Source organism: Elephas maximus, chromosome 1 (assembly GCF_024166365.1).
Source record: "Elephas maximus indicus isolate mEleMax1 chromosome 1, mEleMax1 primary haplotype, whole genome shotgun sequence".
NCBI classification, from domain to species: domain Eukaryota; kingdom Metazoa; phylum Chordata; class Mammalia; order Proboscidea; family Elephantidae; genus Elephas; species Elephas maximus.
This window is the reverse complement of record NC_064819.1, coordinates 149,374,441-149,398,397: the sequence shown is the minus strand read 5'-3', so window position 1 is coordinate 149,398,397 and position 23,957 is coordinate 149,374,441. Positions and strand designations below refer to the sequence as shown.

General features: G+C 37.8%; 1 protein-coding gene and 1 long non-coding RNA gene across 7 annotated transcripts in view; one reads left to right on the top strand and one right to left on the bottom strand.

Annotated features, from left to right (window-relative positions):
- SNX14 (sorting nexin 14) overlaps positions 1-23,957 on the top strand; it is a 127,452-nt gene that overhangs the window by 5,615 nt on the left and 97,880 nt on the right. The gene's annotated exons all lie outside the window — the stretch shown is intronic.
- The window catches only part of LOC126083274 (uncharacterized), a 53,827-nt gene continuing 41,742 nt past the window's right edge, over positions 11,873-23,957 (bottom strand). Inside the window, exon 3 of the long non-coding RNA XR_007518769.1 lies at positions 11,873-11,930. This is a non-coding gene — a long non-coding RNA (uncharacterized LOC126083274). The remainder of the gene's footprint in view (positions 11,931-23,957) is intronic.

Genomic DNA, 23,957 nt, shown 5'->3' with positions numbered 1-23,957 from the left:
TATTACTATTCCCATTTTATAGAGGACAAAACAAGGATCGGAGAGGTTAAGTACTTTGATTAAGTGGCAGAGCCAGGATTTGAACCTGTGCACTCAGGCTTCAGAATGTTGATGGTTCACAGTGAACTATCCTGCTTCTGTAGTATTAAAAAATAGCATGTGCTTTTTGGACAAACATCAGTAAATACTATAAACTAATAGTAGTAAAAAGCTTTTGTAGTCCCCAAATTCCGGGTAGGTTGCTGATAACATTTAATGTATATCTTTTTAGTTTTTATCTGTTAAAGCCTTTTTTCCCCACTTAATTTTTTTAAGTATCATTTTTTTCTGATTATAAAGTAAAAATTGTTTATTGTAATATTTATGAAAGTATTATAAAAATACATAATGTAGAAAGTAAAAGTTATCTATTACCCTATTTCTCTGTTAAAAGTTTTATGTATATGCCTTCAGGATTTTCTCTGTGGTTATGCTACCATACATATTTATTCATCTATCTACTTATGTAAAAAATGTGGTCATTCTAGTAATATTATTTATGATGTTTTAGAAAGTAAGATAACATACTAGTTTCCTATTGCTGCTATAACAAATTTAGTGGCTAAAAATCCACAAATTAATTATTTTGCGGTTCTGGAGGCCAAAAAGTCCTGGGTGGGCCTTACTGGGCTAAAATCAAGGTGTCAGCAGAGCTGCATTCCTTCTGGAGGTTCTGGGGGAGAGTGTTTCTTTGCCTTTTCCACCTTCCAGTGGCTACCTGTATTCCTTGGTGTTAAGGATTTAATGATAACTGTGTCCCCCTACCCCTCCCACCAAATTTGTTGAAATCCTCACTATTCTAACTGTGAATGTGACCCTGTTTTTGGAAATAGGGGATTTTTTTTTGTTATGTTAGTGAGGTAATACTTAGGTAGGATGGGTCCAAAAGGTAATTACTTTTGAGTTATAAAAAGAGCATAATAGATACAGGCACATACTTGGGAAGACAGACGCCAAAGAACGCCAAGGAGTGCCAAGGAACCCCTGGGGCTACCTACAAGGAAGGACCCTCCCTTAGAGCCCATGCCCTGATTTGGACTTCTGGCCTGCAAAACTGAGACAATAAATTTATGTTCTTTAAAGGTGCTCACTTACAGTGTCTTTTGTTACAATAGCACTAAGTAACTAAGACACTTGTTTTGTGACATCTTCCCCTATCTTCAAAGGCAGCAGTGTAGCATCTTCAAACCTCTCTGATTCTTACCCTTCTGTCTCCCTCTTTTCTGTGTTATACCTGCATAATCCAGTATAATCTCCCCATATCAAGATCTTTAATTTTATCATATATGCGAAGTCATTTTTGCCACGTAAAGTAACATAATCACAAATTCTGGGGATTAGCACATGGACATCTTTGGGGAACCATTCTGCCTGCCATAGATAGTATGTTGTGAAACTAACTTTTTCTATTCTTTGTAATGTCTGTAGGGTATTGCATTATATAGTTTTTTAGATCTGTCCCCTGTTAATGGATTTTTATTATTTTCAGTTTACACATAAATACTTTAGCACGTGAATGAATATTCCGGTAGAATAAATACTTAGAGAATTTGTTGGATCAAAACTGTGAGCATTTATAGTTTGAATATTGACAAATTACCCTCCAGAAAAAGTACTTATATTTATCAACAGTGTATGAAATTACTGGGTATTTCATCATATCTTCCTCAAACCCTGGTGGTGTAGTGGTTAAGAGCTTGGCTGCTAATCAAGAGGTCAGCAGCTCGAATCCACCAGGCGCTCCTTGGAAACCCTATGAGGCAGTTCTACTCTGTCCTGTAGGGTCACTATGAATCGGAATCAACTCGATGGCAGTGGGTTTTTTGGTTTGATTTTCTCAATACTGGGCATTGTTGATATTTTAAATCTTTGTCAGTCTGATAGTTAAAAACAAACAAAAAGAATTTGTATTTAAAAGTATATTTTTTAAAGTGTTTATTCTTGTAATGATGCAGCTAGGTTGCTTTTACCGCTGCATTACTACAAACACTTTTACAATGAATATTCTTAATACATGTCCTTTTATGGATCTGTATAAGGTGGTCTTTGGGAAACATATCCTAGAATGAGATCCCTAGGTCATAGGGCTTATGCATAATTGATTTTCTACATACTGCCAGTTTCTAGCATGGCTGTGCCAGTTCACACTCGAGGATACTGCAGGGTACAACTCTTTCTGTCACATCATATTTTCACCAGCACTTGATAAACCAAAACCAAACCCACTGCCGTCAAATCGATTCCGACTCATAGCGACCCTATAGAACAGAGTAGAACTGCCCTGTAGAGTTTCCAGGGAGTGCCTGGCGGATTCGAACTGCCAGCCTCTTGGCTAACAGCTGTAGCACTTAACCACTATGCCACCAGAGTTTCCCAGCACTTGATAGTATCCATGTAAAAAAAAAATTTGTTATTCTAAAGGTGAAGAGTGATACCTGGTTTTTAAGTGGCATCTGTCTGATTTCTAGTGAGTTTGAGCATCTCTTCATATACTTGTTATTCATTCATACTTTCTAGAAATTGTCTCTTCATTGCCATTGCCTGGTTTCTTTTTTAAGCATGATTGTTAAGATCTGGTGATCTCAAGTCAGATTGTTTGGGCTTGAATTGTGGCTCTGCCACATTTTAGCTGGCTAACTGTAGGCAATTAATCTCTCTGTGCTTTGGCATCCATATTTATGGGTGGGTAATTTTTTTTTTTTTTAAATACTAGTATCTAAGGAGCCCTGGTGGCGCAGTGGTTAAGTAATCCACCAGCCACTCTGTGGGAGAAAGATGTGGCACTCTGCTTCCATAAAGATTACAGTCTTAGAAACCCTTCAGAGGCAATTCTACTCTGTCCTATAGGGTTGCTATGAGTTGGAATTGACTCGATGGCAAAGTATTTTGGTATAGTAGTATCTGCCTCATAAAGTCGTATGGTTTAAATGAGATAATTCATATAGTACAGGGTCAGGAATATAGTAACTTCTCAATAAATATTAGCAATCGTTATTTTGGGGAATTTTCTGTCCTTATTGATTTACTGGAGTTCTTTAATATTAAAGCTATTAATCTCTTTGTTTTAGAAGTCGCAAATACATCTCTGTTCTTTGTAGCTTAATTAAAAATTCTCAATTTTAATGTCATCTAATCCATTATTGGAAACCCTGGTGGTGTAGTGGTTAAGTGCTACGGCTGCTAACCAAAGGGTCGGCAGTTGGAATCCGCCAGGCGCTCCTTGGAAACACTTTGGGGCAGTTCTACTCTGTCCTATAGGGTCACTATGAGTCGGAATTGACTCGATGGCACTGAGTTTGGTTTTTGGTTTTTTTGAATCCATTATTATTATATTGTCCCAGTATTGGTCCTTTTTGAGTCTGTTTTTTAAGAAACAGAGATTTTTCTACTTTTTGGCTATTAGTTTTATAATTCACTTTTCATATTGAGGTCTTCCATACATTAGGAGGTTTCCTTTTTCCTCACTAAAAGACCAATATATTATTATGTGGTGCCACTTTTATCATATATTTTGTTCCCAGAGTTCATGGGTCTTTCTAACTCTCTGTTTTGGTCTATTTTTCTCTTCCTACACCAGTTTCAGTTTTTTTTTTTGTTTGTTTTGAATACAGTTGTTTTGTAGTATGTATTAATATCTGCTAAGATGAATCCTCTCTTGATCCTTCTTTTCCAAAGTTGGCTCAGCTCTTTCTGAGCATTTATTCTCCATATACGCATTTTAAAAGGAATGTGTCTCGTTTCTCAAAAGATCCAGCTGGAATTTTGATAGTGGTTTTTCTTTTGTTTACGTATTGTTACATAACACACTGCTCCAAAACTTAGTGGCTTAAAGTAACAACATTTAATTTTCTCACAGATCTTCGTTTTGGGAGAGGCTTAGCTTGTACAGCCAGTCTCTGTTCCATTCTCTGTCAGCTGGGTGGCTTGAAGGTTGGAGGCTAGAATAATCTGAAGGCTTGTTTACTCACATGTCTGACAGTTGATGCTGATTGTTGGCTGTGATCTTAGCTGGGACTATAGGCTAGAACACCTATCTGTGGCCTGTCCATGTGGCCTGTCTTTCTCCCAACGTGGTGACTTACAAAAGAGAGTATGTTGAGAAGAGAGCCAGGCAGAAGCTGCATCCCTTCTTTGACCTAGTCTTGGAGGCCAGGCATCATCGCTTCTGCCACATTCTTTTTTTTAGAAGTGAGTCACCAAGGCTGGCCCATATTCAAGGGGAAGGGAATTAGACTCCTCCTTTTGATAGAAAGTGTCAAAGAATTTGTGGTCTTATTTAAACCCCCCCCCCAGTTTTATTTAATTTGTAAATTAATATGGGTAGAATTGGTACCTTTATTATATTTAGTAGTTAGATGTCTCTCTATTTATTCAGATCTTCTATTATGTCCTTTTAATATTTTTTGCATTAAAAAACTTTATTATGGAAAATTTCAAACATGTTACAAAATAAAAAGAGAATAGTATAATGAAACTTGTATGTACCTATCACTCAGCTTCAAAAATTATCAATTCAAGGTCAAATTTCACCTTCTCCCCCCCAATTATTTTGAAGCACATCCCACATGACATATTTCATCTTATAAACACTTCAGTATGTCTGTTTAAAAGATACAAGTTCTTTTTCTCAAAAAACACAACCACAATACTATTTCATACCTTAAACATAAAATAATTTAACATCATTGGCTATTCATTCAGTTTTCATATTTCCCTGAATGTGTTCGAATTGTTTCCTGCAACAGTTTATGATGAACATTTTCAAACATGCATCAAAGTTGAGTTATTGTACTCCCTAGATATTGTCATTAACATTGTTTGTATTTGCTTTATCACATGTCTATCAGTCAATGAACTTTAAATATTCAGCTTTTTATAGTTGGTTTATTCAAATCAAGAACCCTTTAAAAATTGAAAAATATTTGTTAGCTTGAGGGCCTTACAAAACAGGTCTCATTTGGCCTACAGTCCAGTTTGCCAACCCCTGATCTAGAACATTCCTTATGACCTCCTTTATTCTTGGCCTTGACTTGTTGAAGAAACTAGGACATTTGTTCACGTGGATTTTGCTGATGGTTTCTTCATGGTGTCTTGTTTCTTTATCCTCACCTCAGTATTTTTTATAGAAGAGGAGTTAAATCTGTAGATCAGATTTAAATTTTAGATTTTTGTGTGTGTGTGCAAGAATATTTCAGTGATGCCGTATGTCAGGAGGCCGATCAGGGTGGGTTGCGTCATTTTTCATGGATTCAGCAGATATCTTACGCAGTAAACTTTCTTTTGGTTTTACCATTTGTTTACTCTCGGAATCAATTACTTCATTATGGGTTGCAAATTGATGATTTTCTAATTCTTTAGTTCTGTATTTTTTAACTTGAGTTTTTTTTTTTTTTTTTTGAGAATCGTTTTACTCCATTCACTAGTTCTATTTAGTTACTATGAAGTACGGTACAAATTGGAAAAGTATGGTAAATACTTACTATTATCTCTTAACTATCTGTTTTTAGAGTAGTAAATTGGTGCCGTAATAACCTCCCATATTATCCAGTTAAAGGTTTGTCCATCTTATTAATTTTTCCTAAGATAGAGCTTATAACATAGTTTTGTTCATTTCTCTTGTTGTTATCTATTTTATTGATTTCTGCTCTTTTTAAAAATTTTTATCGTGCTTTAAGTGAAAGTTTACAAATCAAGTCAGTCTGTCATACAAAAATTTATATACATCTTGCTATATACTCCTAGTTGCTCTCCCCCTAATAAGACAGCACAATTCTTCTCTCCACTCTCTTACTTTCCTGTCCATTCAGCCAGCTTCTGAAACCCTCTTCCTTCTCATCTCCCTTTCAGACAAGAGCTGCCCACATAGTCTCATGTGTCTACTTGATCCAAGAAGCTCCCTCCTCGCCAGTATCATTTTCTATCCTATAGTCCAGTCCAGTCCCTGTCTGAAGATTTGGCTTTGGGAATGGTTCCTGAGTTGGGCTAACAGAAGGTCTAGGGACCATGACCTCCAGGGTACTTCTAGTCTCAGACCATTAAGTCTGCTCTTATTAGGCGAATTTGAGGTCCGCATCCCACTATTCTCCTGCTCCCTCAGGGGTTCTCTGTTGTGTTCCCTATCAGGGCAGTCATCAGTTGTAGCTGGGCACCATCTAGTTCTTCTGGTCTCAGGCTGATGTAGTCTCTGGTTTATTCGGCCCTGTCTCTTGGGCTCATAATTAACTTGTGTCTTTGGTGTTCTTCATTCTCCCTTGCTCCAGGTGGGTTGAAACGTATTGATGCATCTTAGATGGCCGCTAGCTAGCGTTTAAGACCCCAGACACCACTCTCCAAAGTGGGATGCAGAATGTTTTCTTAATAGATTTTATTATGCCAGTTGACCTAGATGTCCCCTGCAACCATGGTCCCCAAACTCCTGCCCCTGTTATGCTGGCCTTCGAACTGTTCGGTTTGTTCAGGAAACTTCTTTGCTTTTGGTTTAGTCCAGTTGTGCTGACCTCTCCTATATTGTGTGTTGTCTTCCCTTTCACCTAAAATAGTTCTTGTCTACTATCTAATTAGTGAGTCCCCCCCTCCCTTCCTCCCTCCCTCCCCGCTTTCATTTTAATATTTTCTTCTCCATTTAAACTATTTCTTGAGTGCCTATAATAGTGGTCTCATACAATGTTTATCCTTTTGCAACTGACTAATTTTATTCAGCATAATGCCTTCCGTATTCCTCCACGTTATGAAATGTTTCACGGATTCCTCATTGTTCTTTATCAATGCGTAGTATTCCATTGTGTGAATATACCACAATTTATTTATCCATTCATCCATTGATGGGCACCTTAGTTGCTTCCATCTTTTTGCTATTGTAAACAGTACTGCAGTGAACATGGGTGTACATATATTTTTGTATAAAGGCTCTTATTTCTCTAGGATATATTTCAAGGAGTGGGATGGCTGATCATATGGTAGTTCTATTTGTAGCTTTTTAAGGAGGCGCCAAATCAATTTCCAAAGTGGTTGTACCATTTTTTATTCCCACCAGCAGTGTATAAGTGTTCCAGTCTCTCCACAGCCTCTCCAACATTTATTATTTTGTATTTTTTGGATTAATGCCAGCCTTGTTGGAATGAGATGGAATCCCATTGTTGTTTTGTTTGCATTTCTCTAATGGCTAATGATTGTGAGCATTCCCTCATGTATCTGTTAGCTACCTGAATGTCTTCTTTAGTGAAGTGCCTGTTCATATCCTTTGCCCATTTTTTGATTGGGTTGTCTTTTTGTTGTTGAGTTTTTGTAGTATCATGTAGATTTTAGAGATCAGACGCCGATCGAAAGTGTCATAGCTAAATTTTTTTTCCCAGCCTGTAGGTAATCTCTTTACCCTTTTGGTGAAGTCTTTGGATGAGCATAGGTGTTTGATTTTTAGCTGCTCCCAGTTACCTAGTTTCTCTTCTGGTGTTTGTGCATTGTTAGTAATGTTTTATATACTGTTTATGCCTTGTAATACTGTTGTCTCTATTTTTTCTTCCAAAGTCTTTATCATTTTAGACTTTATATTTAGGTCTTTGATCCATTTTGAGTTAGTTTTTGTGCATGGTGTGAGGTATGGGACTTGCTTCGTTTTTTTGCGGATGAATATCCAGTTATGCTGGCACCATTTGTTAAAAAGACTGTCTTTTCCCCATTTAACTGACATTGAGCTTTTGTCAAATATCAGCTGCTCATATGTGAATGGATTTATGTCTGGATTCTCAATTCTGTTCCATTGATCTATGCAACTGTTGTTGTACCACTACCAGGCTGTTTTGACTACTGTGGTGGTATAATAGGTTCTAAAATCAGGTAGTGTAAGGCCTCCCACTTTGTCCTTTTTCAGTAATGCTTTACTTATCTGGGGCCTCTTTCCCTTCCATATGAAGTTGGTGATTTGTTTCTCCACCTATTAAAAAATGTCATTGGAAATTGGATCGGAATTGCATTGTATCTATAGATCGCTTTTGGTAGAATAGACATTTTTTTACCATGTTAAGTCTTCCTATCCATGAGCAAGGTATGTTTTCCCACTTATGTAGGCCTTTTTTGGTTTCTTGCAATAGTGTCTTGTAGTTTCCTTTGTATAGGTCTTTTATATATCTGCTAAGATTTATTCCTAAGTATTCTATCTTCTTGGAGGCTATTGTAAATGGTGTTGATTTGGTGATTTCCTTTTTGATGTTCTTTTTGTTGGTCTGGAGGAATCCAACTGATTTTTTAATTTTTCCAACTGATTTTTTTTTGTGTTTATCTTGTATCCTGATACTCTGCTGAACTCTTCTATTAGTTTCAGTATTTTCCTTGAGGATTCTTTATTGTTTTCCATGTGTAAGATCATGTCATCTGCAAATAGAGATACTTTTACTTCTTCCTTACGAATCTGGATGCCCTTTGTTTCTTTGTGTAGCCTAGTTGTTCTGACTAGGAACTCCAGCACAATGTTGGATAAGAGTGGTGATAAAGGGCATCCTTATCTGGTTCCTGATCTCAGGGGGAATTTTTTCGGATTCTCTCCATTTAGAATGATGTTGGCTGTTGGCTTTGTATAAATGCCCCTTATTATGTTGAGGAATTTTCCTTCTATTCCTATTTTGCTGAGACTTTTTATCATGAGAAGGTGTTGAACTTTTGTCAAATGCCTTTTCTGCATCAATTGATGAGATCATGTGGTTCTTGTCTTTTGTTTTATTTATATGATGGATTACATTAATTGTTTCCCTAATGTTGAATCCCCCCTGCATACCTGGTATGAATCCCACTTGGTCATGGTGAATTATTTTTTCGGTATGTTGTTGAATTCTCTTGGCTAGAATATTGTTGAGGATTTTTGCATCTTTGTTCACGAGTGATATAGGTTTGTAATTTTCCTTTTTTGTTGTGTCTTTACCTGGTTTTGGTATCGGGGATATGCTGGCTTCGTAGAATGAGTTTGGGAGTATTCCATCCTTTTCTATGCTCTGAAATACCTTTAATAGTAGTGGTGTTAACTCTTCTCTGACAGTTTGGTAGCACTCTCCAGGGCCTTTTTTGGGGAGTTTTTAAGTTACCTTTTTAATTTATTCTTTTGTTTTGGGTTTATTTAGTTGTTCTGCATCACAACTGGACCAATAAGCAACATCATAATAAACAGAGAAAAGATTGAGTTGTCAAGGGCATCATTTTACTTGGATCCACAGTCAACAGCCATAGAGGCAGCAGTCAAGAAATCAAGCGACTCATTTCATTGGATAAATCTGCTGCAAAGGACCTCTTTAAGGTATTAAAAAGCAGAAATGTCACCTTGAAGTCTGAAGCTATGCCTGACCCAAGCCATGGTATTTTCAATCGCATAATATGCGTATGAAAGCTGGAGAACGAATAAGCAAGACTGAAGAAGAATTGATGCGTTTGAATGGTGGTGTTGGCGAAGAATATTGAATATACCATGGACTGCCAAAAGAATGAACAAATCTCTCTTGGAAGAAGTGCAACCAGAATATTCCTTAGAAATAAGGATGGCGAGACTCTGTCTTACATACTTTGGGCATGTTGTCGGGAAGGATTAGTCCCTGAGGACGGACATCATGCTTGGTAAAGTACAGAGTCAGCCGAAAAGAGGAAGACCCTGAATGACGTGGATTGACACAGTGGCTGCAACAGTGGGCTCAAGCATAACAACGATTGTAAGGATGGCGCAGGACCGGGCAGTCTTTCATTCTGTTGTGCATAGGGTTGCTATGAGTCGGAACTGACTCAACGGCACCTAACAACAACAACAACAAACCTCTGTTTGTGTTAGTTTAGGTATGTAGTGTTTCTAGAAATTCATTCATTTCTTCTACATTTTCAAATTTGTTAAGAGTACAATTTTTTTTAGTAATCTGATGTGATTCTTTTAATTTAAGTTGGACCTGCTGTGATTTCACCCATCTCATTTCTTATTTGGGTTATTTGCTTCCTCTCTTGTTTTTCTTTGGTCAGTTAGGCCAATGGCTTATCAATTTTGTTAATTTTTTCAGAGAATCAGCTTTTGGTCTTGTGAATTCTTTCAATAGTGTTTCTGTTCTCTATTTCATTTAATTCTCCTCTAATTTTTATTATTTGCTTTCTTCTGGTGCCTGAGAGTTTCCTACGTTGTTCCTATTTGTTCAAGTTGTAGTGATAATTCTTTGATTTTGGCCCTTTCTTCTTTTTGTTTGTGTGCATTTATTGCTGTAAATTGACCTCTGACCACTGCTTTAGCAGTGTCCCCAAGGTTCTGATAGGAAGCGTTTTCACTCTCGTTGGATTCTATGAATTTCTTTATTCCATCCTTAATGTTTTGTATAACACAGTCATTTTTGAGCAGGGTGTCATTCAGTTTCCAAGTGTTTGATTTCTTTTCCCTGCTTTTTCTGTTATTGATTTCTACTTTTATAGCCTTATGGTCAGAAAAGATGCTTTGTAATATTTCAGTGTTTTGGGTTCTGCTAAGGGTTGCTTTATGACCTAATATGTGGTCTGTTCTGGACAGTGTTCCATGTGCATTGAAAAAGAAAGTATACTTGGCTGCTGTTGGATGAAGTGTTCTGTATGTGTCTATGAGGTCAAGTTGGTTTATTGTAGCATTTAAACCTTCTGTGTCTTTATTGAGCTTCTTCTGGATGTTCTGTCCTTGACCGAAAGTGGTGTGTTGAAGTCTCCTACTATAATTGTGGAGCTGTCTATCTCACTTTTCAATGCAGTTAGAGTTTTTTTTTCTGTATCTTGCAGCCCTGTCGTTGGGTGCGTAAATATTTAATATGGTTATATCCTCCTGGTATAAAAAAGGTATATTGTCCCTTAAATCATTACATAGTGTCCTTCTTTATCCTTTGTGGTGGATTTAACTTTCTCTTTTTTGTCAGAAAATAATATTGCCACTCTTGCTCTTTTTTGATTGCTGTTTACTTGATATATCTTTTTCCATCCTTTGAGTTTTAGTTTGTTTGTGTCGCTAAGTTTAAGATGTGTGTCTTGTAGGCAGCATATACACGGGTCGTGTTTTTTTTTTTTTTAATAATTTTTTTTTGTGCTTTCCTTGAAAGTTTACAAATCAAGTCAGTCTCTCACATATAAACTTATATACACCTTACTACATACTCCCATTTACTCTCCCCCTAATGAGTCAGTCTGCTCCCTCCTTCCAGTCTCTCCTTTCATGACCCTTTTGCCAGTTTCTAACCCTCTCTACCCTCCCATTTCCCCTCCAGACAGGAGATGCCGACACATTCTCAAGTGTCCACCTGATGCAGGTAGCTCACTCCTCATCAGCATCTCTCTCCAACCCATTGTCTAGTCCCTTCCATGTCTGATGAGTTGTCTTCAGGAATGGTTCCTATCCTGGGCCAACAGAAGCTTTGGGTACCATGACCACCGGGATTCTTCTAGTCTCAGTCAGACCATTAAGTCTGGTCTCTGTGAGAATTTGGGGTCTGCATCCCACTGTTGTCCTGCTCCTTCAGGGGTTCTCTGTTGTGTTCCCTGTCAGGGCAGTCATCAGTTGTGGCCAGGCACCGTCTAGTTCTTCTGGTCTCAGGATGATGTAAGTCTCTAGTTCATGTGGCCCTTTCTGTCTCTTGGGCTCATAATTATCTTATGACCTTGGTGTTCCTCATTCTCCTTTGATCCAGGTGGGTTGAGACCAATTGATGCATCTTAGATGGCCGCTTGTTAGCATTTAAGACCCCAGATGCCACACTTCAAAGTGGGATGCAGAATGTTTTCTTAACAGAATTTATTTTGCCAATTGACTTAGATGTTCCCTGAAGCCATAGTCCCCAAACCCCTGCCCTTGCTCCGCTGACCTTTGAAGCATTCAGTTTATCCCGGAAACTTCTTTGCTTTTGGTCCAGTCCAGTTGAGCTGACCTCCCCTGTATTGAGTATTGTCCTTCCTTTCACCTAAAGTAGTTCCTATCTACTATCTAATCAGTAAGTAACCCTCTCCCACCCTCCCTTCCTTCCCCCCTCTCGTAACCACAAAAGAATCTGTTCTCAGTTTATACTGTTTCTCAAGATCTTATAATAGTGGTCTTATACAATATTTGTCCTTTTGCCTCTGACTAATTTCACTCAGAATAATGCCTTCCAGGTTCGTCCATGTTATGAAATGTTTCACAGATTCATCACTGTTCTTTATCGATGCGTAGTATTCCGTTGTGTCAATATACCATAATTTATCCATTCATCCTTTGATGGACACCTTGGTTGCTTCCAGCTTTTTGCTATTGTAAACAGTGCTGCAATAAACGTGGGCGTGCATATATCTGTTCGTGTAAAGGCTCTTATTTCTATAGGATATGTTCCGAGGAGTGGGATTTCTGGGTTGTATGGTAGTCCTATTTCTAACTTTTTAAGAAAACGCCAGATGAATTTCCAAAGTGGTTGTACCATTTTACATTCCCACCAGCAGTGTATAAGAGTTCCAATCTCTCTGCAGCCTCTCCAACATTTATTATTTTGTGTTTTTTGGATTAATGCCAGCCTTGTTGGAGTGAGATGGAATCTCATCGTAGTTTTAATTTGCATTTCTCTAATGGCTAATGATTGAGAGCATTTTCTCATGTATCTGTTAGCTGCCTGAATATCTTCTTTAGTGAAGTGCGTGTTCATATCCTTCGCCTAATTTTTAATTGGGTTCTTTGTTTTCTGTGGTTGAGTTTTAACAGAATCATATAGATTTTAGAGATCAGGCACTGGTCGGAGATGTCATAGCTGAAAATTTTTTTCCAATCTGTAGGTGGTCTTTTTTACTCTTTTGGTGAAGTCTTTAGATGAGCATAGGTGTTTGATTTTTAGGAGCTCCCAGTTATCTGGTTTCTCTTCGTCATTTTTGGTAATGTTTTGTATTCTCTTTATTCCTTGTATTAGGGCTCCTAAAGTTGTCCCTATTTTTTCTTCCATGATCTTTATCGTTTTTAGTCTTTATGTATAGGTCTTTGATCCACTTGGAGTTAGTTTTTGTGCATGGTGTGAGGTATGGGTCCTGTTTCATTTTTTTGCAAATGGATATCCAGTTATGCCAGCACCTTTTGTTAAAAAGACTATCTTTTCCCCAATTAACTGACACTGGGCCTTTGTCAAATATCAGCTGCTCATATGTGGATGGGTTTATATCTGGGTTCTCAGTTCTGTTCCATTGGTTTATATATGCCTGTTGCTGTACCAGTACCAGGCTGTTTTGACTACTGTGGCTGTATAATATGTCCTAAAATCAGGTAGATTGAGGCCTCCCACTTTCTTCTTCCTTTTCAGTAATGCTTTACTTATCTGAGGCTTCTTTCCCTTCCATATGAAGTTGGTGATTTGTTTCTCCATCACATTAAAAACTGTCATTGGAATTTGGATTGGAAGTGCATTGTATGTATACATGGCTTTGGGAGAATAGACATTTTTACTATGTTAAGTCTTCCTATCCATGAGCAAGATATGTTTTTCCACTTATGTAGGTCCCTTTTAGTTTCTTGCACTAGTACTTTGTAGTTTTCTTTGTATAGGTCTTTTACATCTTTGGTAAGATTTATTCCTAAGTATTTTATCTTCTTTGAGGCTACTGTGAATGGTATTGATTTGGTTATTTCCTGTTCGATGTTCTTTTTGTTGATGTAGAGGAATCCAAGTGATTTTTGTATGTTTATCTTATAACCTGAGACTCTGCCAAACTCTTCTATTAGTTTCAGTATTTTTCTGGAGGATTCTTTAGGGTTTTCTGTGTATAACATCATGTCATCTGCAAATAGAGATAATTTTACTTCTTCCTTGCCAGTCTGGATGCCCTTTATTTCTTTGTCTAGCCTAATTGCTCTGGGTAGGACCTCTAGCACAATGTTGAGTAAGACTGGTGATAAAGGGCATCCTTGTCTGGTTCCTGTTCTCAAGGGAAATGCTTTCAGGCTCTCTCCATTTAGAATGATGTTGGCTGTTGGCTTTGTATAGATGCCCTTTATTATGTTGAGGAATATTCCTTCAATTCCTATTTTGCTGAGAGTTTTTATCATGAATGGGTGTTGGACTTTATCAAATGCTTTTTCTGCATCAATTGATAAGATCATGTGGTTTTTGTCTTTTGTTTTATTTATATGGTGGATTACAGCAATGGTTTTTCTAATATTAAACCAGCCTTGCATACCTGGTATAAATCTCACTTGGTCGTGGTGGATTATTTTTTTGATATGTTGTTGAATTGTATTGGCTACAATTTTGTTGAGGATTTTTGCATCTATGTTCATGAGAGATATAGGTCTGTAATTTTCTTTTTTTGTTGTGTCTTTACCTGGTTTTGGTATCAGGGATATGGTGGCTTCATAGAATGAGTTAGGTAGTATTCCATCATTTTCTATGCTTTGAAATGCCTGTAGCAGTAGTGGTGTTAACTCTTCCCTGAAAGTTCGGTAGAACTCTGCGGTGAAGCCGTCCAGGCCAGGTTTTTTTTTTGTTGGGAGTTTTCTGATTACCGTTTCAATCTCTTTTTTTGTTATGTGTCTATTTAGTTGTTCTACTTCTGTTTGTGTTAGTTGAGGTAGGTAGTGTTTTTCTAGGAATTCATCCATTTCTTCTAGGTTTGCAGATTTGTTAGAGTACAATTTTTCGTAATAATGTGATATTCTTTTAATTTCAGTTGGGTCTGTTGTGATATGGCCCATCTGTTTTCTTTTTCGGGTTATTTGTTTCCTTTCCTGTATTTCTTTAGTCAGTCTGGCCAATGGTTTATCAATTTTGTTAATTTTTTCCAAGAACCAGCTTTTGGCTTTGTTAATTCTTTCAATTGTTTTTCTGTTCTCTAATTCATTTAGTTCAGCTCTAATTTTTATTATTTGTTTTCTTCTGGTGCCTGATGGATTCTTTTGTTGCTCGCTTTCTATTTGTTCCAGGTGTAGGGACAGATCTCTGATTTTGGCTCTTTCTTCTTTATGTATGTGTGCATTTATTGCCATGGAGTGACCTCTGAGTGCTGCTTTTGCTATGTCCCGGAGGTTTTGATAGGAAGTGTTTTCACTGTTGTTGCATTGTATGAATTTCTTTATTCCCTCCTTAATGTCTTCTATAACCCAGTCTTTTTTGAGCAGGGTATTGTTCAGCTTCCAAGTATTTGATTTCTTTTCCCTGATTTTTCTGTTATTGATTTCTACTTTTATGGCCTTGTGGTCTGAGAAGTGCTCTGTAATATTTTGATGTTTTAGATTCTGCAAAGGTTTGTTTTATGACCTAATATGTGATCTATTCTAGGGAATGTTCCATGTACCCTAGAAAAAAAAAGTATACTTTGCAGCTGTTGGGTGGAGTATAAATTTTTGAGGTCAAGTTGGTTGATTGTAGCAATTTAAGTCTTTCATGTCTCTGTTGAGCTCCTTAGTGGAAGTCCTGTCATTCTCTGAAAGTGGTGTGTTGAAGTCTCCTACTATAATTGTGGAGGTGTCTATCTCACTTTTCAGTTCTGTTAAAGTTTGTTTTATGTATCTTGCAGCCCTGTCACTGGGTGCATAAATATTCAATACGGTTATATCTTTCTAGTAAATTTTCCCTTTAATAATTATGTAGTGTCTGTCTTTATCCTTTGTGGTGGATTTAACTTTAAAGTCTATTTTGTCAGAAATTAATATTGCTACTCCTGCTCTTTTTTGCTTGTTGTTTGCTTGATATATTTTTTTCCATCCTTTGAGTTTTAGTTTGTGTCTCTAAGTCTAAGGTGTGTCTCTTGTGGGCAGCATGTAGATGGATCATGTTTCTTTATCTAGCCTGAGACTCTCTGTCTCTTTATTGTTGCATTTAGTCTATTTACATTCAGTGTAATTATAGATAAGTATGAGTTTAGTGCTGTCATTTTGATGGCTTTTTGTGTGTGTTGTTGACAATTTCATTTTTCCATGTACTTTTTTGTGCTGAGATGTTTTTCTTTGTAAATTGTGTTTCTCATTTTCATAGTAGTTGAATTTATGTTTGCTGAGTCGTTATGTTTTCCTTGGTTTTTATTTTGAATTATGGAATTGTTAGACCTCTTTGTGGCTACCTTAATATTTACCCCTGTTTTTCTAAGTAAAAACCTAACTTGTATCATCCTATATCGCCTTGTTTTCCTCTCCATATGGAAGATCTGTGCCTCCTGTATTTAGTTCCTCTTTTTGATTATTGTGATCTTTTATGTAATGACTTCAATGATTTCATTTTGAACATTTTTTTCCTTTTAAAATTAATCTTAGTTTTTTTTTGTGATTTCCCTATTTGAGTTGATATCAGGATGTTCTGTTCTGTGACCTTGTGTTGTGGTGGTATCTGATATTATTGATTTTCTGACCAATTTCCTTTAGTAATTCTTGTAGCATTGGTTTGGTTTTTGCAAATTCTCTAAGCTTGTGTTTATCTGTAAATGTTTTAATTTCACCTTCATATTTGAAAGAGAGTTTTGCTGGATATATGATCGTTGGCTGGCGGTTTTTCTCCTTCAGTGCATTCTGTATGTCATCCCATTGCCTTCTTGACTGCATGGTTTCTGCTGAGTAGTCTGAACTTATTGATTCTCCTTTGTAGGAGAGTTTTCTTTTCTCCCTGGCTGCTTTTAAAAGTTTCTCTTTGTCTTTGGTTTTGGCAAGATAGATGATAATATGCCTTGGTGATTTTCTTTTTGGATCAGTCTTATATGGGGTTCGATGAGCATCTTGGATAGATATCCTTTCGTCTTTCATGATGCCAGGGATGTTTTCTGCCAACAGATCTTCAACTATTCTCCCTGTATTTTCTGTTATCCCTCCCTGTTCTGGAACTCCAATCACATGCAAGTTATTCTTCTTGATAGAGTCCCACATGATTCTTAGGTTTTTTTCCTTTTTTTAAATTCTTTTATCTGATTTTTCTTCAACTATTTTGGTGTCAATTGCCTTATCCTCCAACTCTCTCGCTCTGCACTCCAATTGCTTGATTCTGCTCCTGTGACTTCCTCTTGAGTTGTCTAATTCTGTAATTTTACTGTTAATCTTTTGGGTTTCTGAATGCTGTCTCTTTATGGATTCTTGCAGCTTATTAATTTTTCCACTATGCTTTTGAATAATCTTTTTGATTTCTTCTACTGCTTTATTAGTGTGTTCCTTGGCTTTTTTTGTAGATTGCCTTATTTCATTTGTGAGGTCATCCCTGATGTCTTGAAGCATTGTGTATATTAGTGTTTTATATTCTGCATCTGGCAATTCCAGGATTGTATCTTCATTTGGGAAAGAATTTGATTCTTTAATTTGGGGAGTCGTAGAAGCAATCATGGTCTGCTTCTTTATGTGGTTTGATATCGACTGCAGTCTCTGAGCCATGTATAAGTTATTTTAATGATTTATTTTGTATTTGCTCACTGGGTCTTATCTTGTTTTCTTTCAGTATACACAGATGGGCTACTAGATTGCACTGTCTTGATTGTTGTAGCCTTTCAATCACTTATGTCCTATTACCAGCTGGTTTGTGCTGTTACGAGATATTTAAGCCTAAGAGTCCATTCACTATTCTTGAATAGAATCTGATTTTGGGTTACCAATTGTGTGATGTAGACTGTCACCTATTAACTTAGAGGAGTAGTGGTGATCGTTATGTGTATCAGATTTTAGTAGCAACAGGGGTCATATTCTGGGTGTGGGGGGAAGGATGCTACAGTCTTCCCCCACGTGCCAGTGAGGTAGGTGTGTCTCTATTCCTAAAGCACTTTGGTAGGTGGGCTCTGCAGCTGTACCTTAGGCACCCAGTGCATGTACTTCTAAAGATTGGTAGGTATCAGTATCCTCAGACCCCTTTGGCAGGTGGCTAGGTGGTTTGGGTGGAGCTTCAGCCTTCAGTTCCCCATTGTGGATCAGTGAGGGCTCTGTTTAATAGGTAGAGATATCAGACCTAGAAAACTTGTCTTTTCAGTGATCTGCTAAAACAATTACCAGCAGATCTCTATCAGAATTGCCTTTGCATTATAATAGCCACCTTGTTCCCTGTAGGGATGAAAGCCCAAGACTGTGGATTTCATATGCCTGGCTTGAGCTGGTTCTGTATTTTTATTCCAATTTAGGGAAGTCAGGGAAGGATTTTTGGTACCTGGGTTTTTATTAGCTGCTTCTCTCAGGCCAGGAGAATGGGTTAAGAAACGACAAAAAAAATAAATAAATAAATAAATAAAACCCAGCAGAGCACTTCACTCCCTGGCCCAGGAAATTCCAATGTTAATGAAGCTGCCAGGGGCAGGGAGGGGAGGGATCAGACAGATAGGAGAGAGTAGCATCCAGCAATATAGACATAGTTACTTATCTTGCTTGGTGCTGACTGTTTTATCTGAGATTCCGGAGGGGGGCGCGTAGCCTGTGTTTGCTGGCTCGGTGGAGATTGCCCCCAAGGGTCAGGCCGGGGTCTGTGCTTGTGCTGTCTCAGAGGTGTGGTCAGCTCCTCTGCTCCCAGTCCAAAGCCCAGCGCCAATGTTCCCTGGCTGGGATGCCGCATTCCAGGCTCCAAAACTAGTCGCTGCCTCCCGGTTACTTCTCCTCCTGTCAGTTGCGTCGCTGTGCTGCCTGCATGTGCTGTTTGGCCTTCCCCTGAGGTCACTTCAGGGGGCTAGGGTTGTGTCCCGTGTTTGCGCTGTCTCAGGAAGCCGTGCTCTGCTTCCCTGTGCCCAGTCCAAATCCTGGTGCCAAGGTTTTCCGACTGGGATGCTGGCTCCAGGCTCCGAAAACCATCGCTGCTTCCCCGTGGTTGCTTGTTTTCTTGTTAGCTGCGTCAGTGTGCAGCCTTCTTGTGCTGTCTGAGTCTCTACCGAGGTTACCCCGGGGGGCTGGGGGTTAGGGCTGTGTCCCGTGCCTGCCCCACCTCAGCAAGCTGCAGTCAGCCCTGCCGCTTGGCACCAGGGAACCTCGAGGGCTCAAGACTTTGGAGCCGGACACCGGTTCCAGAGGCGGTCGCTGCTTCAGGGTGCAGCTTTTCTCTCCCCTGTCACTCAGGTCAACTCTTTAGATCTGTGTTTGATTGTCAGGGTTCATAGATGGTCATGTATGTGATCGATTCACTTGTTTTTCCGAGTCTTTGTTGCAAGAGGGATCCAGGTAGCTTCTACGTAGTCAGCCATCTTGGCCCCGCCTGTCCAGATTGTTTTTTAATCCATTCTGCCACTGTCTGTCTTTTTATTGGTGCATTTAGCCGATTAACATTCCGTGTAATTATGGATAGTTATGAGTTAAGTGCTGTCATTTTGATGTCTTTTTTTGTGTGTTGTTGACAATTTCTTTTTCCCCCTTAATTTTTTGTGCTGAGGAGTTTATATATTATCTTTTCCTCTTATTTGTTGTTGATTTTGTTTCTGCAGAGTCTCTATTTTTTTCTTGTATTTTATTTCGATGAATGGAGTTGTTAGTCTCCTTTGTGGTTACCTTAATATTTAGCCCTATTTTTCTACATTTAAACCTAACTTTTATTTCTTTATATCGCCTTGTCTTTCTCTCCATAGGAAAGATCTGTGACTGCATTTCTTAGTCCCTCTTTATTGTTTTGATGTAATCTTCTTTTACATAATGACATAGCTGATTCCCTGTTTTGAGGGTTTTTTAATCTTGATTTATTGTTGTGATTTCCCTCTCTGGGTCGACATCTGGTTGCTCTTTCCTGTGTTCTAGTCTTGGATTGATATCTGATATTACTGATTTTCTAACCAGAGAACTGCCTTTAGTATTTCTTGTAGTTTTGGTTTGCTTTTTACAAGTTCTCTAAACTTCTGTTTATCTGGAAATGTCCTAGTTTCGCCTTCGTATTTGAGAGACATTTTTGCTGGAGATATGATTCTTGGCTGGCAATTTTTTTCCTTTGATGCTTTATATAAGTCATCCCATTGCCTTCTTGGCTTCATGGTTTTTGCCGAGTAGTCCAAGCTTATTCTTATTGACTTGCCTTTGTAGGTGACTTTTGTTTTATCCCTAGCTACTGTTAAATTTCTCTTTACCTTTGGTTTTTGCAAGTTTGATTATATGTCTTGGTGACTTTCTTTTGATATCTACCTTATGTGTCGTTCAGTGAGCATCTTGGATAGATATCTTTTCATCTTTCATGGTATCAGGGAAGTTTTCTGCAAAGAATTCTTCAGAAATTCTCCTTGTATTTTCTGTTATCCCTCCCTGTTTTTGTACTCATTCACTCGTAGGTTATTTCTCTTGATAGTGCCCCACATGATTCTCAGGGCTTCTTCATTTTTCAAAATTCTTTTATCTGATTTTTCCTCAAATACATTGGTGCCACGTGCTTTATCTTCAATCTCACCAGTTCTGCCTTCTACTTACTTGATTCTGGTCCTCTGACTTACTATTGAGTTGTCTAATTCTGTAATTTTATTGTTAGTCTTCAGAATTGCTGTTTGCTGTCTCTCTGTGGAGTCTTTTAGCCTATTAAATTTTTCATTATGTTCTTGAATAAACCTTTTTAATTTCTTCAGCTGCTTTATCTGTATGTTCCTTGGCTGGTTCTGCGTTTTGCCTGATCTCCTTCCAGATCTCAATCCTGATGTTTTGTATTCAGCATCTAGTAATTCTAGGAAAGCACCTTCATCCAGATGATCCCTTGATTCTTTGGTTTGAGTGCTTGTTGAAGCGATCACGGTGTGCTTCTTCATGTGATTTGGTATTGACCGTTGTCTCTGAGCCATCTATAAGTTATTGTATTAGTTTATTTTATGTTTGCTTACTGTATCATAGCTTCTTGCTTTGTTTTGTTTTGTTATGCCCAAATAGGCTGCTTGAGTGAGCTAGCTTGATTATTTTTACCTTTGAAGCTCTAACGTCCTGTCACCAGAGAGCTAGAGCTGTTATTAGGTATATCAGCCTAGGAGTCCATTCACTTTTCTTGTATGGATTCAGCTCAGGTGTCCAGGTAGTTGGTCATCAAGTATGTGGTACAGGCTCTGTCCTGCAGTTTTAGAGGTGCAAGGGTGATTGATGTAAGCACAGGTATCTGGTTGTAGCAGGGAGTCATGCTCTGAACAAGTCTGCTCTGTCTTTACTATTTTCTTCCATTTATGTGTTCAGATTTGCTGTCCCCCCCCAACTTTTGAACACATAGGCTGTTGGTTTTCAGTTCAAGATCCCCCAACTGACTTATGACAGGGTTCCATTCCAAAAACTCCATCATAAGTTTTTTGATATAAGTCAAATACCTCTTTTTTTTCTTTTTGGTTTTCATTATTATTGCCTTTTATTATCATTATCTTTATAAATCTGATCTTTATTTGTCTTTGGGGGTTGGAAACATTACATATAAACTTACAGATATATTTCAATACATACATACCTCTTATGTACCATATTTTTCACAAATAATGCATGCCTTTTGTGTTGGTTTGGCAGCCATGCCCTCCCACCATGAGGTATTTCTATAAGCACACTATGCTAATTTTTTCACAGCAACATGTAAAAAAAAATTGGCATAGTGGTACTTATGAAAATATCTTGAGGGAGGAGGGAGCAGTTGGCAAACAAATATAAAAGGCGCGTGTTATTTACGTAAATATATGGTATACATCCGACTCATAGCAACCCTATAGGGCAGAGGAGAACTGCCCCATACGGTTTCCAGGGAGCACCTGGTGGAATCGAACTGCCGACCTTTTGGTTAGCAGCCATAGCTCTTAACCACTACACCGCCAGGGTTTCCACCAGGGTTGCTATGAGTTTGAATCAACTCGATGGCAGCGGGTTTGGTTTTGGGTTTTATGGTATACATATTACTAACGATTAGATGTACGAAGGAAAAATAGGATGGTCGTACATGTAACTTGAATACATTCTAAGTTGGGAACTACATGTATTTCTTTGTATCTGTTAATGCAGAGTTTCTAAACTTCAGCACTACTGACATTTTGGCCCAGACCATTTTTTGTTGTAGGGTGCTATCCTGTGCATTGTAGAATATTTAGCAGCAGCCTTGATCTCTAGCCACTGGATGCCAGTAGCATTCCCCGTTTTCCCTCCCACTCTCCACGTTGTGACAATCAGAAGTGTCTCCACACATTGCCATATGTCCTCTGGGGGGCAAAATCATTCCCGGCTGAGAACAACAGGGTTAATGCGTTTGAAGGTAATAGATGTTCTTCTTAAATAATGCTTTAGCTATGGTCTACATATTTTGCATGTAGTGTTTATTACTGTTCAACCTAAGTACAGGTCTGCAACTCCTAATCTGCAATTCTGATATCAGAAAGCTCTGAAAGAGTTACTTTTTTTTTCTAAATTTGGCACCAAATTACATTTGATGGAAAACCAACCTGGACAGGCATGAGACTATAGCATTTATTTCTTATTGTTCATGGTTTGCTACGAATATTAATGTCTGATTATAGGGTACTGTCTCAGATCTCACTGGGGGTATTAAATTATATATGAAATATGTACTATGTAACTCTTCAAGAATCCTAAAAATTTGAATTCTGAATCATTTTGCTCAAAGGATCTTGGGTAAGGAACCGTGGACATGCATTTCATAATTTTGTTTGTGAATACTTCTGTAACTCGTTAGTTTCCAGATATAAAGTTTCTTTTTTTTAAGTTATATTTTAAATTGATTTTTAGATTTTTAATTAAAAAATTTTTTTAACCTTGTGGCTTGACAATACAGCCTTTTTAATGTTGATTCTTTGCAGTTTGAGGCTTCTTTTGTGGAATAGTATCTGGTTATTTTATTTTTTTTAATTATTATTTTTTTTGTGTGTGCTTTAGGTAAAAGAAAGTTTACAGGGCAAATTAGCCTTGCATTTGATAGTTTGTACATAAAGTGTTCCATGACATTGGTTGCATTTCCCGCAATATGTCAGCATTCTCCTCATTTCAGCCGTAGGTTCTCCGTTTCCTTTTCTGGTTAGTTTTTGAGGATGTTCTAAGTATGTCTGAAAATAATGTGTTTTCTCTGATTGATTCTATCAGTTGCTTTCAGTGATCCATGATGATGTTAATATATTTACTCTTCCTCTTTTCTCCCCTCCTTCTCGACTACGACTTGCATTTATTCAATTACTGTTTCTTAGTGTTAACTTTCTATTGATAAATATGCTCGAACCTTTATTTCTGGACTTCTTTGACTCTTAACTATTTCAGATAAGGAAATCAAGGTACTTACTTTGTCGTTTCATTATTTTAGGTACATCGAATCAGTCCCAGCTCATAACGAACCTATGTACAAGGAATGAAATGCTATTAGGCTAATTAACTAGGATGTCCCCTGAAACCATGACCCTAAAGCTCCAAACCAAGGAACCAAATCCCATGAGGTGTTTGGTTGTACATAAGCAACCTCAGCAGCTACTCTTTTTTTTTGTTGTTGTTATTGTTGTAAATGTATTTATCACATAACTTTTGCCGGTTTAACTTTTTACAGGTGTACAACTTACTGACAGCACTTGAAATAATTGGCTGTGAAACTCCACCCTTAATCACTGTGATTTTTCCATCACTGTAAACTGAAACTCAGTAGTCCATAAGCAATACCCTGTCCTTTCCCCTCCCCCCTCCCCCTGTTAACCATTAATAAACTCTGGTCTGTATATATCCTTGCACCTGTCTTAAGGATCAGAGCTGTCTCCTAGTTTTGCCACATAATGAAGTGTGTGTGGGGGGAGAAGGGAGGTGTTCTTGTTGCTTCCAGACAATTTTCAGGAGGTGAAATGCTGACTTAACACAGGCATTTTCAACTCAGAAGTGCCCCAGTTTTTTTGCCCTTGCGTTTTATTAATAAGGCATTTAAACATTCAGAAAAAAATCATACTCGGCACTGAGATTCTGTAATCAATATTTTCCTGTATATATATTTTTGACATATATCTAGCTTTTCTCCATCCAACAGTCCATTTTATCTTTTTTAAGGCATTACAAAGTTGTGAACATTAGTATGCCTCTAAATACTTCAGAATGGATTTCA